The sequence below is a fragment of the Rhinoderma darwinii genome, chromosome 1 (genome assembly GCF_050947455.1).
Source record: "Rhinoderma darwinii isolate aRhiDar2 chromosome 1, aRhiDar2.hap1, whole genome shotgun sequence".
Classification (NCBI taxonomy): domain Eukaryota; kingdom Metazoa; phylum Chordata; class Amphibia; order Anura; family Rhinodermatidae; genus Rhinoderma; species Rhinoderma darwinii.
The window spans coordinates 466,166,491-466,187,398 of record NC_134687.1 but is presented as its reverse complement, the minus strand read 5'-3'; the positions used below and the strand labels follow the sequence as shown (position 1 = coordinate 466,187,398).

General features: G+C 41.8%; 1 protein-coding gene across 23 annotated transcripts in view; it reads right to left on the bottom strand.

Moving 5' to 3' along the window:
- The window catches only part of RIMBP2 (RIMS binding protein 2), a 602,457-nt gene that overhangs the window by 457,753 nt on the left and 123,796 nt on the right, over nt 1–20,908 (bottom strand). For 2 of the 23 annotated variants that reach the window (XM_075833339.1, XM_075833348.1), the window contains exon 1: nt 1,685–1,779. The exons of the other annotated variants lie outside the window; for them this stretch is intronic. The gene's annotated coding sequence lies outside the window, so the exon portion shown is untranslated. Of the gene's footprint in view, nt 1–1,684; nt 1,780–20,908 lie in introns of those variants that run through there. 23 annotated transcript variants of the gene reach the window in all.

Here is a 20,908-nt window from a genome sequence, read left to right as displayed (position 1 = left end):
ATGGAATGCAGGAGGACGTTCCAGAAGAGAGGGGAGGCATTGATTATTGACTACTTATAGACTTCATTATGGATAGAACATGAGAGTTTGTTGTCAGTGGCTGAAAATCTCATTGAAAACAGACAAACAATATTGTTGTGAATCCTGTCATTTGTTTTGCAAAAATGGACAAGGCAACAAAACAGACCAATATCTCTGTAAGCTACTTCTCCAACTTGATGGCCATTTAAAAATGTTTGGTGTAAATTCTCTACTGTAATACTCTAAAAAGTTACCCATAAGATAGTAGAGGCACAATAAACGTCAAAAATGTTCTATGCTTATGTATGCAAACTTTTTAATATTTCTTCTTTAGTGATTGAGAACAGAACCAGCGTCTCCCACCGCCCATTGAGAATAAGATTTGCCACCTCTATACTAAACATAAAATACCAAAAAATACTAAAAAAAAAATTATAATAGCTACCAGCTATTTACACATCTAAAACCCAAATACTATCATGTTATAGTAATCTATAAAAAGCTAAAATGAAAAAAAAAAAACCCTTATAAAGCTTATAGGATTTCACTATACTTAGCTTGTCAGTCACACAGTCTGCTGGTTTAGATATGTCAAGTCCCAATTCAAGAATATCCCTTTGGGAAATCCATATCTAACTTTACAACGAGGTAACATTTGCAGACATTGCAGTCTGCCTTGGCACAATATTAGATCTCATTCACTCTGCAAAATATCTTTGGTGCATATTGGGCAAATTCCAGCCTTTCCTTAGCTATACTGGTAGAAGCGGAATATAATTTAAAAGCAGGTATCTGAAGACGGATAGTGCAGGCTCCTACCATAGTGATCAGGTACGTCCCATATAAGATTCATAGTGACCCGTCTGCCTCATCAATGAATGAGAGGTCTGGAGCTGTGATGTGCAGTATATGGTGCTGTATTGGGTACCGTATCAATATACAGCACACATTTCTAGCGGTTACCTATTTCCTTGACATTAAAATGCTATATACTAAATAAATACAACGTATAAATGTACAGTAAACAGCATAGTAGGCAGGGAACTGGTTAATGAAGATGACAGGTCTGCTTCATGAGGGATTTCCTCAGTACTATGCCCAAATATACTGGCTACGGGATTAGGGGAAAGGCCTTTATCAATGAGCTTCACATGCAGAGCCTGTATAGTCAAAGGCTTTATTCCATCATGCACGTTATTAACCCTTCTTATACCACTCTTGTCTAGTTCTAAAGCATTGAGATAAAATGGCATGCTCAAGGTCACTCATGGATTTACCTAATTCATGGTTTTCCCTTTTTCTTGCGTGTGCCAACAATATTTACTATCAGAATGTGACAGGAGGGGGAATCCACATCCATACAGCAATATTAGATGTAGGGTGGGGTAAGAGACCCTCTAGTTTCAGTCAAAAGATCTTAAAATAATAATGTGTTCAATAATGTAACCCCCTAAAGGCTGCGGAGCTTATAACCAAATGGTCATACGGTACCACTGAGGCCTCCCAAACAGAAAGGGGGTTTAACGTTGCCATTCAAGTTAGTTATCCCTATCTGGTTACAGGTCTGAATGGGAGCATAATGGTGATGGCAAGATCCATGGAAGCAACTTTCCACTGCTCCAGCAGCAGGAGTGAAAGACAGGCTGTGTAAATGACATCTTACCTTGCGGAGGAGGATATGGTGCAGAGGAGACACCGTCTTGTGCCCATTTATATCCAAGAAGACCGAGGCACCAGCAGCAGCAGACCTGGCGTGGTAGCTATGCTGGTACTGGACTCACAATGATTCATGACTGCTGAGTGAAAGAAGCACCACTATGCATGCAGCAGCTGGCAGAGCCTATGAGACAGTAGTCCATCCCTCCTCCTCCTCCCTCTCTCTGGAATACACACATACAAGATGGCTTTTCCCTCTATTTCTTAGCTCTCTGCCTCCCAGCTGTGGCCTTTCCTATACATACACACAGCCATATAGTTTCCTACAACCTCCCCCTCTTCTCCTGCACACCTTACTGGCGCCTCCACCTCTAGCCACTTATCACAGGAGGTCATACGTGGCCCACACCATGGACCAACCCATTGTAAATATGGGTAGCATTTTTTTTTTTTTTTATCTACGGTAGGCTGCAGCCAATGATGAGCTTAGGATCTCCTATGCAGAAGAGTATTAACAAGGATTACCTGGAACAGCCCAACCCCCCAACCTTTTTATTATTATTATTATAATTATTTTTAAGAGATATGGTTAACCCTGTCTTTGCTAGAGACCTGAGAGCACATTATAGATTACATTTTTATATCAATCTTTTATATATTTAATATATCATGTATGGATGTGAGAGAGCTGTAGGAAATAAATTGTGACCGGGACTGATGTGATGGGATAGTTTTATTTGTGCTATTATATTAGCAGAATATATATTTATTTCATTTTCACATATGTTTGTGTATCTTTCTGTGCGCATTTATTGTTACATTAATCAATTACACTGTTAGGCTATGTTCACACGCAAAATAAAAAACAGCTAAAAATGACGGCGCTGTTTTCAAGGGAAAACAGAATCTGATTTTCCGACGTTTTTGTAGCCAAAAACATTTTTTGATGCGTTTTTTAGAGACATTTTTGGAGCTGTTTTTCCATTGACACAATGAAAAACAACTCCAAAAACGGATGAAGAAGTGACATGCTCCTTTTTGTGAGGCGTCTTTTTACGCGCCATTTTTTAAAACAGCGGCGTAAACAAAACACCCCGTCTGAACTAAACGCCGTTTTTCCCATTGAATTCAATAGCCAGATGGGTGCTAGATAGGTGATAGACAGGAGATAGATAGATAGATAGATAGATAGATAGATAGATAGATAGATAGATAGATAGATAGATAGATAGATAGATAGATAGATAGATAGATAGATAGATAGATAGATAGATAGATAGATAGATATTAGATACATAGGTGCTAGATAGATAGATAGATAGAAAGATAGATAGATAGATAGATAGATAGATAGATAGATAGATAGATAGATAGATAGATAGATAGACAGACAGACAGACAGACAGACAGACAGACAGACAGATAGATAGATAGATAGATAGATAGATAGATAGATAGATAGATAGATAGATAGATAGATAGGAGAGAGAAAGATAGATAGATAGATAGATAGATAGATAGATAGATAGATAGATAGACAGACAGACAGACAGACAGACAGACAGACAGACAGACAGACAGATAGATAGATAGATAGATAGATAGATAGATAGATAGATAGATAGATAGATAGATAGATAGATAGATAGATAGATAGATAGGAGAGAGAAAGATAGATAGATAGATAGATAGATAGATAGATAGATAGATAGATAGATAGATAGATAGATAGATAGATAGATAGATAGATAGATAGATAGATAGATAGATAGACAGACAGACAGATAGACAGACAGACAGACAGACAGATAGATAGATAGATAGATAGACCTTCAGTTTTATGATTTTATGATTTTCTTTTTCCCCTTATTTCCTCCTGTTATATTATGTTACAAAGATGACATTTATTAACAATTTTTTTCTTTATTTTCAGATGAACCACATCTGTATTATCGTCACCTCTACGATTTCTCATTGCTGTTTTTCCTCCATGTTATCTATTGTAGAGTAACTTGATGTATTTTTATTACATATACCTCTCTGATATACAGGTCTCCTGATTGGAAATCTTTATTGGATGCCCACTTTGGTCTAATGCAAATATAGTCTTTGCCAGGCTCTGGTCCCCTCTTTTTATACACAGGTGTGGTCACCCCCACACTCCCTCTAGGGTGTTATGTGGAGTTCCTCTAGCTACGGAGTATTCTTGTTGCTGGTACCCCACATTTTTTGGGGTGTGTACTATGGTTATCTAACGATGACCGTTGTGTTCACTCCCCTTCACCTTTATTGTACTTTTGGAGGCTTCCTTAGCTTTCTGGCACATGGGTTTAACATGACCCGTGTCACATGACTTCTAATGCACACTCCATATGGGCCTATCCTTGATAAATCGTTTTCCTTAACGCCACTATATCTATTATAATACGTTCCTCTACAAATATCGGGATGACCGAGAGGTATATTAGGTCCCCATACCCATATCTTGTACTGTTATACGCCTTCTGGCGTCTTTAGTCCATTCCCCTTACCTATCATGGCCGCCGTGGCCTCATTCCTCCACGGCGCATGCGCCGCCTTTATCCTGTTACTCACAATTAGAATAACTTCCGGACATGCGCAGTTGCGCTGTTCGGATGGCGTTTTCGGCGCTACACTGTGAGTTAGGGGGGATTCACACGAACGTGTATTCGGTCCGTGCGGGCCGCGTGATTTTCACGCGCCACGCACAGACCAATACAAGTCTATGGGGCAGTACAGACAGTCCGTGCTTTTTGCGCAGCGTTTGTCAGCTGCGCAAAAAGCGCGACATGCTCAATATCTCAGCGTATTTCGCGCATCACACACCCATTGAAGTCAATGGGTGCGTGAAAACCACGCAGGTCGCATGGAAGCACTTCCGTGCGAACCGACTGAAACAGCGCACCATCTGTCAAAAGGATGAATGTAAACAGAAAAGCACCACGTGCTTTTCTGTTTCCAAACATCCAAACGGAGTGTATTTGAGATGAACGAACCCGGACAACCGAACCGAACTTCACCGGGTTCGGCCGAAAATTTCCGGTACACGACGTCAGGAGAAAGTCACTGTCCATGGTGCTGAAAGAGTTAAACTGTTTCAGCACCATGGACAGTGACTTCCGATCCCAATATACATGAACCTGTAAAACAAAAACGAAGTTCTGACTTACCGATAACTCCCGGCTTCTTCCTCCAGTCTGACCTCCCGGAATGACAATTCAGTCCAAGTGACAGCTCCAGCCAATCACAGGCCAAGCACAGGCTGCAGCGGTCACATGGACTGCCGCGTCATCCAGGGAGGTGGGTCCCGATGTCAAGAGATACGCGTCACCAAGGACGCGTCACCAAGGCAACGGCCGGGAGGGAAGTTCTCGGTAAGTACGAACTTTTTCTTTTTTTTTAACAGGTTGCTGTATATTGTGTTCGGCATTCACTGTCGAGGGTGCTGAAAGAGTTACTGCCGATCAGTTAGCTCTTTCAGCACCTTGGACAGTGACGGGCGTCGACTAGCCTCATCTCTATGATGGCGGCTGCGCGAAAATCACGCAGCCGCGCATCATACACGGATGACACACGCAGCTTTCAAGTGGTTTTTGCGCGCGCAAAAACGCAACGTTCGTCTGAATCTGCCCTTAATGATGATTTGCTTAATTTTAACCCACGTCACACCTGTTTACACAAGTCTTGTTTACATATTTTATGTATATAGATCGGCCTGTATGTATTAATACAGTCACCTTGCATACTAATGTAATTCTCTGACACACACCAATGTTGTATCTTATGCTATTTATTTGTTACTCTATATATTTTGCTATTTTTTCCTTCATTACTGTTGTAACACTGCTTGATTAACGTCCTGTTATATTGTGAGATCTCACACTGTCATTTGCTTGAGAAAGGCTCCAGTGAACGGAGCTGAAACGTTGCACGGGCAATAAAGTACCCACTTTTTTCACCCTTTATATTGGAGTTACTGCTCATTTTTTGGATTTCTGTGTATCTGGGACTTGGTCTGTCCCTCTGAGCTTGCACCCACATGCTGCTGGTGCTGCTGGACTTTATAGATAGATAGATTGATAGATAGATAGATAGATAGATAGATAGATAGATAGATAGATAGATAGATAGATAGATAGATAGATAGATAGATATAGATAGGAGATAGATCATCCTGTGTCGGCTAAAGCCGGTGTCGGTCAATCTAAAGACAGCCGGGCACCTGCTCTAACGGGCGGGATCAATTTCAACATCGATCTCACCCGTTTAACCCCTTAGATGTGGCGCTCAATAGCGAGCGCCGCATCCAAGTGGTTTTGGAGGGAGGGTGCTCCCTCTCCCACGCCATCGGCACCCTTCAGTTGCAATTGCAGGGTGCCAATGGCTTCTATGGCAGCCGGGGGCCTAACAAAGCCCTGTTCTCCCTGTAGTGGATGCCTGCTAAGGCATGACCTGGCAGGTGCCTGTGAGTCTTACACTGACAGGGAATAATACGCTGCAATACAGAAGTATTGCAGTGTATTATAATAGCGATCAGAAGATCGCATAGTGAAGTCCCCTAGTGGGACTAAAAATAAAGTTATCAAAAAGTTTAACCCCTTGAGTACCCAGCTCATTTTGGCCTTGAGGACCAGACACATTTTTTCAAATCTGACATGTATCACTTTATGTGGTAATAACTCCGGAATGCTTTTACCTATCCAATTGATTCTGAGATTGTTTTCTCGTGACACATTGGACTTTAGTTTAGTGCAAAAATTTGGTCGATAAATTCATTCCTTATTTGTGAAAAACACCAACATTTAGCGAAAATATGAAGAAATTATGATTTTTCCCATTTTAAATGTATCTGCTTGTAAAACAGATGGTAATACCACACAAAATAGTTACCAATTAACATATCCCATATGTCTACTTTATGTTTGCATCGTTTTTTGAACATTCTTTTATTTTTCTATGACCTCACAAGGCTTAGAACTTTAGCAGCAATTTCTCATATTTTTAAGAAAATTTCAAAAAGCGATTTTTTCAGGGACGAGTTCAGTTCTGAAGTGGTTTTGAGTGCCCTATATATTAGAAACCCCCATAAAACACCCCATTTTGAAAACTGCACCCCTCAAAGTATCTAAAACAGCATTCAGAAAGTGTTTCAACTCTTTAGGCGTTTTACAGGAATTGAAGGAAAGTAGAGCTGAAATTTTCAAATTTCATTTTTTTTTACAAAATTCATATGTAATACATTTTCTTCTGTACCACAGAAGGTTTTACCTGAGAAACGCAACTCAATATTTATTGCCCAGATTCTGCAGTTTTTAGAAATATCCCACATGTGGCCCTAGTGCGCTAATGGACTGAAACACAGGCCTCAGAAGCAAAGGAGCACCTCTTGGATTTTGGGGCCTCCTTTTTTCAGAATATATTTTAGGCACCATGTCAGGTTTGAAGAGGTCTTGTGGTGCCAAAACAGTGGAAACCCCCGAAAGTGACCCCCATTTTTTAAACTACACACCTCAGGGAATTTATCTAGGGGTATAGTTAGCATTTTGACCCCACAGGTATTTTGCTATATTTTCTGGAGTTAGTCTGTGAAAATGAAAATCTACTTTTTTTCTGGAAAAACGTAAAAATTTCTAATTTTTGCAAGAAATAAAGGAGAGAAAGCACCCCAACATTTGTAAAGCAATTTCTCGCGATTACGGAAATACCCCATATGTGGTAATAAACTGCTGTTTGGACCCACAGCAGGGCTCAGAAGGGAGGGAGCGCCATTTGGATTTTGGAGCTCTGATTTTACTGGAATGGTTTTCAGTGCCGTGTCACGTTTGCAACGCCCTGGAGGGACCTAAACAGTGGAATCCCCCCAAAAGTGACCCCATTTTGGAAACTATACCCCTCAAGGAATTTTTCTAGTGGTATAGTTATCATTTTGACCCCACAGGTTTTTTGCTGAATTTATTGGAATTAGTCTGTGAAGATGAAAAGAGACTTTTTTTTGGAAAAAAACACAGAATTGTCTAATTTTTATAAGGAATAAAGGAGAAAAAGCACCTCAACATTTGTAAAGCAATTTCTCCTGATTACGGAAATACCCCATATGTGGTAATAAACTGCTGTTTGGACCCATGGCAGGGCTCAGAAGGGACGGAGCACCATTTGGATTTTGCAGCTCAGATTTTGCTGAATTGGTTTCTGGGGGCCATGTCGCGAGTCCCTGAAGTACCAGTACAGTAGAAATTCCCCAGATGTGATCCCAATTTGGAGACTATACCCCTGAAAGAATTAAATTAGAGGTGTAGTGAGCATTTTGAGCCCTCAGGTGTTTTATAGATTTTATTAGAATTGGTCCGTGAAATATAACCTGTAGATTTAGCTCAGAATTTTTCATTTCCACAAGGAATACAGGAGAAAAGACACCCCAAAATGTGTTACACAATTTCTCCTGATTACGGAAATACCCCATATGTGGTTGTAAACGGCTATTTGGACATACGGCAAGGGTCTAAACGGAAAAAGTGAAATTTCGTTTTTGGAGTGGAGATTTTACAAAATTTGTTTTTGACGCCATGTTGCATTGCGCTGAGGTACCAGTACAGTGAAAACTCCCGAGAAGTGACCCCATTTAGGAAACTACACCCCTCAAGGAATTCATCTAGAAGTGTAGTGAGCATTTTGACCCCCAAAGGTTTTGCAGAAATTAGTGCACAGTGGATGTTGCAGATTGAAAATTGACATTTTCCACATATATGCTATTTCAGTGCCCAATGCGTTGGGCCCAGCTTGTACCACTGGAGACATACGCCCCATAAATTGTTAAACTGTTCTCCAGAGTACGGTAATACCCCATATGTGGTCATAAACCGCTGTTTGGGCACACTGCCAGGCCCAGAAGGAGCGCCATTTGGCTTTTGGAGCGCAGATTTTGCTTGGTAGTAGTTTTGTTTAGTGTTTTACTGGTGTTTCAGTTTATAATGTGGGGGCATATGTAATCTGTGCGGAGTACATACATTTTTTGCGTGACACACTGTCGTTTTTATTGGTACCATGTTTGGCTACGCGCGACTTTTTGATCACTTTTTATTCCATTTTTTTGGAAACAACGTGACCAAAAAAGGAAATTCTGCCATTGTTTTTTATGGTATTTTTTTTACGGTGTTCACCGTGCGGGATAAATAATATGATATTTTTTTAGGTCAGGCCGATACGAACGCGGCGATACCTATTATGTCTAGTTTTTGTCTTTTTTTTCATTTTTTTTCTAATTATAAAGGGCTTGATCAGGGAAACAAGGCGATTATTGTTTTTATTACGTAAAACTTGTATTTATTTATTTATCTAAAACTTTTTTTTTTACTTTTTTTTTACTTTTTTTTTTACTTTTTTTTCACTTTTTATTTTACACATACTAGGGGACTGGAAGATCTGATCTTCTGATCCCCTGCACAATACACTGCACTACTTCTGTATGTACTGATGTAGTGCAGTGTATTGTAACTGTCACTTTACAACTGACAGTTGAGCAGGACCTAATAGGCTCCCGTACCTGGCAACTAGGAAGCCGTTGCTAGGCTTCCTGGTTGCCATTGCAACCATCAGATTTTTCGCGGGGGGGGCAATGGGGTGCAGAGGGAGCCCCCTCCCTCTGTATCAATCACTTAAATGCCGCTGTCGCTATTGACAGTGGCATTTAAGGGGTTAAACTACAGCAATCGGAGAGGACAGTGATCGCTGTAGTTGCAGTGGGATGTCGGCTGTATATTACAGCCGACATCCGATGAAGATGGAGCAAGCACAGCTCCTGTGCCCGCTTCATCCTCAGGGCGTTACTATACGCCCATTTTCGGGAAGGGGTTAATAAAAAGTGTTTTGTTTTTTTTTACACCGCTTTCTCTGATCTCCTTACGTATCTCACAGAAGTGAGGAGATCAGAGAAAGTGACAGGAGCTTTCTCCTGCAGACGACGTCACAGACGGCTGTGATTGGTCAGTCTTCAGAGACTGACCAATCACAGCAATCGCCGGCATTGGGGACTGCTAATTGGTCCCCAGGCCGGTAGCAGACACGGTTAGCTGTCAATGACAGCTGCCGCCGCTGTTCTGTCACTATGTGATTTCACATAGTGACAGTTTATTCCTGCGCCGTAATAGTACGTCGAAGGTACGCTGGCATAAGTGGCCAGCGACGTACTATTACGTCAAAGGTACGCAAGGGGTTAATAAAGTTAATAATAAATAAATTTAAATCCCAAATAAAAAAAAAATGAAAAACTCACTTTTTCCCTTATAAAATACTTTAATATGAAAAAATAAATAAATGTAAAAACATTACACATATTTGGTATGGCCGCCTTCGTAACGACCCAACCTATAAAACTATTATGTTATTTAACCCGCACGGTGAACGCCGTAAAACATAAAATAAGTAAACAATGCCATAATTGTTTTCTGTACATCCTGCCTTGAAAAAAAAAAAGAAAAGAGAAAAAGTGATCAAAAAGTTGCATGTACTCCAAAATGGTACCAATAAAAACTAGAAGTCGTCCCGCAAAATACAAGCCCTCATACAGCTGCATCGGCGGAAAAATATACCAATTATGGCTTTTAAAACATGGCGACACAAAAACAAATAATTTTGAAAAAAGTGTTCTTACTGTGTAAAAGTAGTAAAACATACAAAATCTATATAAATTTGGTATCGCCACAATCGTAATGACCCACTGAATAAAGTTATTATGTTATTTATACCACACAGTAAACGGCGTAAATCTAAGATGTAAAAGATGGGCACAATTTATGTTTTTTTTTAGATTACACCCCAAAAAAAGATAAAAAAAAGTTAATCAATAAATTATATGTACCCCAAAATGGTGCTATTAAAAATACAACTTGTCCCGCAAAAACAAGACCTTATACAGCTATGTCGACGCAAAAATAAAAAAGTTATAGCTCTTGGAATGCGATGATGGAAAAACAAAAAAAATTGCTTTGTCATTAAGGTTTAAAATAGGCTGGTCATTAAGGGTTTTAACCCCTTAGTGACCAGCCCATTTTAGGCCCTAATGACCAAGCTATTTTATTCGTTTTTCTATAGTCGCATTCAAAGAGCTATAACGTTTTTATTTTTTCGTCTACATAGCTGTATGAGGACTTGTTTTTTGCAGGATTAGTTGTGCTTTTTAATAGCACCATTTTTGGGTACATATAATTTTTATATTAACTTTTATTAACCTTTTTGGGGGGGATTATAAAAAAAAACTGAAATTCCGCCATTGTTCTATGCGTTTTTAAATTGACACCGTTCACTAAGCGACGTAAATAACATGTTACCTTTATTCTATGGGTCGGTACGATTACGGCGATACCACATATGTAGAGGTTTTTTATGTTTTACGACTTTTGCACAATAAAAACACTTTTGAACTAAAATTATTTGCTTTTGCATCGTCGCTTTCCAAGAGCCGTAATTTTTTTATTTTTCCATCAATGTAGTGATTTTTTGGGCTTGTTTTCTGCGGGACAAGACGTAGTTTTGAATGGTACTGTTTTGGGGTACATGGGACTTATTGATTCATTTTTATTATGACTTTTTGGGGGGGCAATGGAAAAAAATTTCGCCATGTTTTTTGCGTTTTTGTTTTACGGTGTTCACTTTGCGGTTTAAATTACATATTAACTTTATTAATGGAGTCATTACGGTCGCGGCGATACCACATATGTGTACTTTTTTTTTTTTTTACACTTTTACTAAATAAAACCACTTTTTATGGAAAAAAATGGTTTTATTTATTTTTTTACTGTACTTTTTATTAATAATCTTTATTTCACTTTGATGACTTATTTTATTAGTCCCACTAGGGGACTTTACTGTGCGATGTTCCGATCGCTGCTTACCAGAGCATTATTGCCTGTCAGAGTAAATCTGACAGGCAATCTGTTAGGACGTGCCTCTGGCGCGTCCTAACAGGAATATGTCCAGGGCAGACCTGGGGGCTTTTATCAAGCCCCCGGCTGCCATGACACCCCATCGGAGACCCGCGATTTAATTCGCGGGCTGCCGATGGGTGACAGAGGGAGCTCACTCCCTTTGTAAACAAAGTTAAATGCCGCGGTCGCTATTGACGGCGGCATTTAACGGGTTAAATGGCCGCGATTGAAGTAAACTTCGATCGCGGGCGTTGGAGCAGGAGCTCAGCTGTCATCAGACAGCAGAGCCCCGGCTCCTGCCTGCACGGGAGACCCGTGCAGGACTTAGACTAGGCTGACGTGAAAAGGAGTCAGCCTAGCCTAAAGCCCATTAGTGACCGACGTAAAAAGGCGTACGTATTAGTAGTCACTAAGGGGTTAAGATATCTGTAAACTCTCAAAGCCAATCCCTACTTCCACTATATTCTTGAACTTACCAGTTAAATGTATTGATTCAACCACAAATCATCTGAGATCATTTTTATTAGCCGGAGCCAAGCTACTGATCTCCTCCCCCCCCCCCCCCCCCCTTTGAAGATCAACACTGGTACCTACTATTCCACAGGAAATCTAACTTTTTTTTCTATTGTACCTCTCAGTACCAAATGCTCATATCCTTACCCTGACTGGGAAACGCCTTCCCACTTATTTCCCCCTCCCCCACTTATAATTATCCCTCAACATATATCTCTGTAAATATTGTTTAATTCCTGACATTTTTCCACACATTAGAAAGAATCTTTACTAAGACCTTATTTAGCTATATAAATTTGCTATGTACGTTTGGTCTTTTTAACCTTATACTGTATACTGAATGTCAAGTTCATGTTGTTCAACATTTACTAAACTCCTCTGCTTGTTATAAACATTGTTGTGATTTTATATCAATAAAAAGAAAATTGAAAAAAAATATATATGAGGGAGAGCTAGATAGATAGATAGATAGATAGATAGATAGATAGATAGATAGATAGATAGATAGATAGATATAGAAAAGTTAAATTTGTCATTAAAAGTGATTAAATATAAAAATTTACAGTACTTCCTACTAGAGACAGACAGATAATTGATGTACATATGTAGCAGAGCCAGGGCCGGCCCTAGGATAGATGGCGCCCGGTGCGAAATGATCTTTCGGCGCCCCACCCCATCATTAAAAAAATGCCCCATAAAAAAATTATAATGCCCCTTTAGTGCCCCCATACAGTATAATAATAATATTTAATAATATAATATATTACAACCCCTTCAAGGACACAGTATTTTGTCCTCTAATTGTGCCCACAGTATTATGCCACCTGTAGTACCCCTACACAGTATAATGTCCGCTTAGTGGCCCCCACACAGTATAGTCCCCCCCTGTAGATTTTGCCATATAGCCTCCCTGTAGATAGTGCCATAATCCCCCACCTCCTTTTTGTAGATCGTGCCATACAGCCCCCCTCCTCCCCCTTGTAGACAGTTCCATACAGTCCCCCACCTCCCCCTTGTAGACAGTGCCCCCAAACAAAAACAAAAATTGTACTCACCTAGGCCCCGTTCCCATGACGAACTGAGCTGCTCCATGACGGGATCCTGTAGCCTAGTACAGAGTTTCCCAACCTTTTCGGACTTAAGGCAGCACTGGAAAAATAAAATGTCCTCAGGGCCCCCCTACCAAAAATAGTTTTGAGAAAGACAGAAAACGGCTAAGAACAAGCACTACACTCGTAGGGTATGTACACACACGTTTTTTTAAGGCAAAAAAAATCTGCCTCAAAATTCCGTCAGCAACTGACAGCGTTGTGTGACTTTTTTTTTTTGTGTCTTTTCTTAAGCTGTTGAAGCGAATGCAAAAGACCCAGGGAAAAAAGCTCCAAACGGGCGCCGCAGGTATTTTCTGCCTCCTATTAATTTCAATTGGAGGTCAGAGGCGGAAACCACTTGAACACCATCAGCCCCCCTCTCACAGTAAAATGAGCATCAGCCCCCCACTCACAGTAAAATAACCATCAGCCCACCACTCACAGTAAAATGACCATCAGCCAGCCACTCACAGATTCCCCCTGTAGGTAGCGCCACACAGCCCTTTTCAGGTAGCGCCACACAGCCCCTTTCAGGTAGCGCCACACAGCCCCATTGTGGGTAGCACCACACAGCCCCCTTGTAGGTACCACCACACAGCCCCCTTGTGGGTAGCGCCAGACAGCCCCCTTGTAGGTAGCACCAGACAGCCCCCTTGTAGGTAGCACCACACAGCCCCCTTGTAGGTAGCGCCACACCGCCCCCTGGTAGATAGCGCCACACAGCCCCCTGTAAAGAGCACCACACAGCCCCCTGTAGAGTGCGCCACACAGCCCCCTGTAGGGAGTGCCACACAGCCCCTTGTAGGTAGCGCCACACAGCCCCCTTATGGGTAGCGCCACACAGCCCCTTGTAGGTAGCGCCACACAGCCCCTTGTGGGTAGCGCCACACAGCCCCTTGTGGGTAGCGCCACACAGCCCCCTTGTGGGTAGCACCACACAGCCCCTTGTAGGTAGCACCACACAGCCCCTTGTGGGTAGCACCAGACAGCCCCATTGTAGGTAGCGCCACATAGCCCCCTTGTAGGTAGCGCCACACAGCCCCCTTGTAGATAGCACCACACAGCCCCCTGTAAAGAGCGCCACACAGCCCCCTGTAGAGTGCGCCACACAGCCCTCTGTAGGGAGTGCCACACAGCCTCCTGTAGGGAGTGCCACACAGTCCCCTGGTAGGAAGTGCCGCACAGCCCCATGCTATGGCGTGCCGCACAGCCCTCTGGTAGGGAGTGCCGCACAGCCCACAGCCTCCTGGTAGGGAGTGCCACACAGTCCCCTGGTTGGTAGTTCCCCACTTCCCCCTGGTTGGTAGTGCCCCACAGCCCCTGGTTGGTAGTACCACACAGCCCAGAGCCACCTGGTTGGTAGTGCCACACAGCCGACAGCCCCCTGGTTGGCAGTGCCACAAAGCCCAGAGCCCCTTGGTTGGTAGTGCCACAAAGCCCACAGCCCCCTGGTTGGTAGTGCCACACAGCCCCCTGGTTGGTAGTGCCGCACAGCCCACAGCCCCCTGGTAGGTAGTGCCACAAAGCCCCCTTGTAGGTAGTGCAAGGACTACGAAATGGCCCTGATAGCTGGCGGGCAATAGACATTCAAAAAAGGACAACTGTGCAGGAGCACACAAAATACCCAGCTTTCCTGGCTATCAAATAAATGTGTGGAAATAAACTAAGATAGCTGTCCTTTTTTTGTAGGTAGTGCCACACAGCCCACAACCCCCCTGTAGATAGAAACCCCCCCCCCCTTCCAGTATAGATAGCGCTACTGTAGCTCCCTGAAGGAGCGGTATCCCCATGTGGCCAGGGATTCCACTCCTGGATCGCTTCTTGATGCCTCTGTCCATATATGGACAGTGACATCAGGGGAAACTCCTGAAGCGGAATCCCCGGTCACAGCGTTGCAGACGCTATGACCGTCGATTCCACTCCAGGAGAAGCTCCTGTCGTCTGTGTCCATGACGTCATTGGCTTCTCCTGGAGTGGAATCCCTGGTCATAGCGTCTGCAGACGGGGATTCCGCTAATTCAGGGAGCTACAGTGGCGCTAGTAGATAGCAGAGCAGGGAGATACTTCCCTGCTCTGCTATAGTGCCGTCGCTACTGCTATAGCAGCCGCAGCAGCTGCTAGCGGCGCCACTGCCCTCATGCCCGGTGTCACCGCTAGCAGCCGCTATGGCTGCTACAGCGGTAGCGACGGCCACTAAGTGAAGAATCGCCCGGGCGGAAAGGCGACTGCAGTTAGTGTGTGTATCCCCGCTGGTAGTTCCAACGGTGCGGGGATACACAAACCCGCTGGCGCCCCTCTTGCAGTGTGGCGGCTGGTGCCCTGTGCGACCGGACTGGTCGAACGTATCTAAGGCCGGCCATGAGCAGAGCTGAATTTGTCAATAGGGTTATGAAAGCGAATCGCTAAACATGTTTACACTAGCCAATGATTGCGAACTTCTACTTGATATTGCAATACTTTACATGAAAATCACCCTGTGTATTAGGCCCTTAACTGTAACAGTGCTTTTCACTTGCATACCAATGCAAGCAAGCACAGAAAGCACCAGACATTGATATAGATACACAAGATAAACAGACATGGAGAGAGGAGAGGGGCAGAGAGGAGACAGTAGAAAATGTTTGTAAATACTTCTACACAGCTTCACTGACGGGGTTAAAAAAGACCGTTCTTCATAGCCTGCAAAATGGTTGCTTAAAAGGGTTTTTTCACCTAGGACAAGGCCGGTCTTGAGGCAGATGACGGGAGCTGAACGATAGGTTTCCGTCAGGTGATTGACTGTTAATACGTGCAGCATAAAGTCTATTGACAAGTCCTCCAGAGTGAGAACCATTCTTTGAATTCTCTCTCCATTCTGATTAATAGAGAGGACCCAAGCAGGAGGATCCCCCTTTATGGCATCCAAATGGCCTGGGACATGGACAGAGGTTGTTCTGAGTATACAACCTGATAAAGCCTGAATCTTCTTGTCCCCAATTATGTCAGGACAAGCAGCTCTGGAGAACAAACACCTGCAGGAACAAGCGGAATATTGTGCAGACAAAGCCTCTGCTCACACTTCCATCTTTTACATCTGACCTCCGCTGCTCTTTACAGCCTGAAAATTGTAGCATGCTGCTATATTCTCTCCAGTAACAGAAATCTGACAGACCCATTCTAAGTCAATAAGAAAAAAAAAGAAAAAAACAAAAAACAGATCATAATGTATTCAAACAGATCACATCAGATCCATCAAACAGATCATAATGTATCCATCAAACAAATCATATCCATATCGGATCCTATATAAACAAGAAGAGAAGATGATCATTCATTAGATCAAATAAGGATTTTTACAAGATTTGCTTGGGATCAATAGAGTTGTAATATTCATGACCTTGAGACAACATTTCCTCTTCTTGGACCATGTGGGAACAAGTTACTATTGTTATAGCAATGATGCAATGTTCTGCAGGAAAGACAGCTTTCCAGATGTATATCCATAATACAGTCAGCGTTCTTCTACCGCAGGTCAATTATAAACCATGTATGTATGCGAACATATCATATCAGAAGAAGCCTTCGGAAATGTAGTGGAAGTGTCAGCTGCCTAGCAACTGTATGAGGGAAATATAGAATGGTTCTCCCTGGGGGAGAGAAATGCTGCAGTCCTCACTATCACACTGCGCTCTGATATGCATAATTCTGGACTCTCATCAAGACTGAATGTTAAAGCCATAGGGGATATGCAGCTTGAATAATACACTTCAATTATTACCAATTACATTGCTCTTTCTATGTCAAGAACGAAAACAGGCTCTATTCATCACCTGCTATTAACACATACAAGAGGGGTGACATTCATGGGGTCATGCAGAGCGGACAAGTTAATACCACCTTAAGAAATGCTTCAACTCAGATTGTCCATGTAGCAAGTACAGTTCATGTCATATCAGATATGAACCCTACGCACACATATGGAGCTGCTTATTACGTTTTCAAAATGAATAGAACTCCATCTGTTCACTCTTTTAGTCCGCTATCTTGAATTTGTGACTTGAAAGTTTGTGCTGTACAAAAAGTGAATATATTATGCTGTTGCTATGTTTCATTGATGCCAGCCATGAAGCGCTCCATGTGTTTCACTATTACCTTGCCAAGACAGCAGGAAGAGGAAGAGACATTTAAATCACTTTATTAGTATGAAAAAGTGAGCTGGGACCCTCGCCAATTCCAAAAACAAAGGGGCCAAAGCACTCTGCAGATCATACAGGACTGTTTGGAGATTTCAGCGACTGGATGTCAGAGATTTTATGATCATGGTAATGATCACAAGCGTTGTTTCAGAGATTTCCAGTAAAAGACATTTCCAAGTAGAGGAGAAGGGATTTGAGTGCTGTAAAAAGTAACATGGGCCTTTTGTTTTGGGGATTGGTGGAATCTAAGCTTATGTACCCACACCAATATCACATTCTGACCTGTTCAATAATGAACTTAGGTGAAATCTATCTTTAAGGGAATGTATCATTAGAAAATTAGATATGATTTATATCAGGTTTTTATTCTAAACAAGAAAAAGTACCCAGCACTGCTCGAGTATAACGTGTCGGTCTGTCTGTTTGTGTGCTCATTGGATTTGTTCCATGCCCTCGTATTTTCTTGGTTTACGGGGAAATCGCTATTAGCCCTATATACCCCGGCAGTTACACACTGTCTATTTCAATTTTAACTTCCTAAATACCAAACAGCTAAACTGGTAGCAAATGGGACCATAAGGCCCCATGCACACATTACGGACCCATTAATTTCTATTGGCCACGGACACCTTTCCATATTTTTACGGATGGGTGTCCGTGCTGAAAAAATTATAGAACATGTCCTATTCTTGTCCGTAATTATGGCACGGACTCTCCCATAGAAGCCTATGGGCGCTTCTGTAAATACGGACGGCTACGGATGTGCATCCGTAAACCGTCCGTATTTAACCCCTTCCCGACATTTGACGTATATCCATACGCCAAAGTCGGGTAGGGGGAAGTATGGAACGGGCTCACGGATCCGCTCGTTTAACTCGTTAAATGCTGCTGTCAATAGCAAGAAAAAGGGGGGCGACCCCCTCTAACAGCTCATCGCGCCCCCGCAACGCAATCGCGGTAGGCGGTGATGGTTGCTATGGCTGCCTGGGGGCTTAATGAAGGACCCCATGTTGGCCATCTTTGTGCACCTATTAAGCCCTGCCTCCGGCAGGGCTTATTAGTTGCCTGTCGGAATCACGATATACTGCAATACATTAGTATTGCAGTATATCGTGCAAGCGATCTAACCATCGTTGGTTGAAGTCCCCTAGGGGGACTAATAAAAAAAAGTAAAAATTAGTTAAAGGTTTTTTTATTTAAAAAAAAATAATTTTTAATTAAAAGTTCAAAAAACTAATTTTCCCCCTAGAGCATAGTAAAAAAATAAATAAATAAACATAATTGGTATCGCCGCGTCCGTAAAAGTCGGAACTATTACAACATATAATTACTTAACCCGCACGGCGAACGCTGTAAAAAAATAAATTGTAAACGCTAGAATCTCTATTTTTTTGGTCACCTAATCTCCCACAAAAAATGAAATAAAAAGTGATCAAAACGTTGCATGTACACCAAAATTTTATTATTAAAAACTCAGCTTATCCCGCAAAAAATAAGCCCCCATACCACTTAATCGACGGAAAAATAAAAAAGTTATGACTCTCGGAATTTGGTGACACAAAATAAATTTTCTTTTTTAAACTTAGGTTTTTACTTGTAGTAAAATATAGAAAAAACTATATATATATTTGGTATCGCCATAATCGTATTGACCCACAGAATACCGTTAACATGTTGTTTTAATTGCACAGTGAATTCCGTAAAAACGGCGCGCAAAAAACCATGGAGGAATCGCTGTTTTTTTCATTTTCTACCCCACAAATAATATTTTTCCCGTTTCCTACTACATTATATGGCAAAATAAATGGTGCTACGAAAAACTACAACTCATCTCGCAAAAAATTATGCCCTCATAGGACTAGATTGACGGAAAAATAAATAAGTTATGGCTTTTGGAAGGTGGGGAGTAAAAAAGGAAAATGAAAATCTGAAAAAGGGCTGCGGCGGGAAGGGGTTAAGGAAGCGTTGCTATGCAACATGTTGGTGGCATCATTTGCGTTCACCACATTTTTTTGCGGATCCGTATACACGGAACAAGTACGGATGCACTACGGACAGTGTTTTGCGGATACCGTTCTGTATATGCGAATAAGTTATGGATGACTATGGATCCGTATTTACGGACAGTATTTACAGATAGATGAAAATACGGTCATGTGCATAGGGCCTAAGACTGTGACAAAGCCTGCTGATTAACAACATTGGCAGTTTTATTACCAGTTGACCATAGACTATGGTTGGATCATAATTGAAAACAGCATCATGCATGAAAGCCCACTCATTAGCACGCTGAACATGATGTGCTCTATCAGCTTTCTTTCTGGCCTGGGTTCGGGCAGGAGTTTCTGCGCTTCTGAGAGCCACCTGTCTGAACTGTTGCTGAGAAAGCCCGAGTTTGCTGAGGAGTTTCAGCAGCTCGAGCAGCAGCATGACACATTTCATCAACTTGCAGTTGGGCAAGAGGAGTCTCTGCACCTAGTAATGCAGCTTTCCTCCTGCAAATCAGTAATCTGATTGGTTGCTATGGGAACCACTCCCCTGTACCTTCCCATCTAGGATTATATTGTAAAGTGCACTACCTGCTACTGCCAGATAAAAACATCTTTACTATAAAAGCGAATGTCTGTATTCGCTTTTATAGTATAGGATCATGATCATGTGATAATGGCTGATAACAGAGAACAGCAGCAAGGCTGGGACATTTACAAAAACCTTCCAGGACACCCGATGTACCTATGTGCCAAATTTGGGGTCAAATACTTCAGACATTTGGATGCTATAAGAAAAAACGAACAAAAGCCCTATACTGTAACGTGGTCCTAGTGAATCGATAATAATCCAACCCAGAAAAAAATCACGACCATATATTAAAAAAAATACCCCCCCGACAAAGGCTCGGTGAAACGCGCGTCGGGTCAGCAGTGGTGGTCTGGTCTTGGTCCCTCATATATTATTAGTATGTATATGTGTATGTATACATCCTATGTCAGTCATATTCTAATATTATATCTATTGCAATGTGCATCTGTTACTAGTAGTTCATTATTACCTTTGGATACTAATCTCATATGTGCTGACTAGTTCATTTATAATCTTTTTGTAGGACATTGACACTGTGCATTTACTTGGATCATCCATTGCTCAGTTTGTCTTATTCCATCTATTTTTGTGAGGGCTCTGTGTTTTTCTGTTTTTAACCCCTTCCCTCTTTGGCCACTTTTGAACTTTCTGACAAAGCCTTATTTTCCAAATCTGACATGTTTCACTTTATGTGGTAATAACTTCGGAATGCTTTTACCTATCCAAGCAATTCTGAGATTGTTTTCTCGTGACACATTGGACTTTATGTTACTGGCAAAATTTGTTCGATACGTCCAGCATTTAATTGTGAATTCTAAATTTAAATGTATCTGCTTGTAAGACAGGCTGTTATACCACACAAAATTGTTGCTAATTAACATCCCCCATATGTCTACTTTAGATTGGCATCGTTTTTTGAACATTCTTTTTT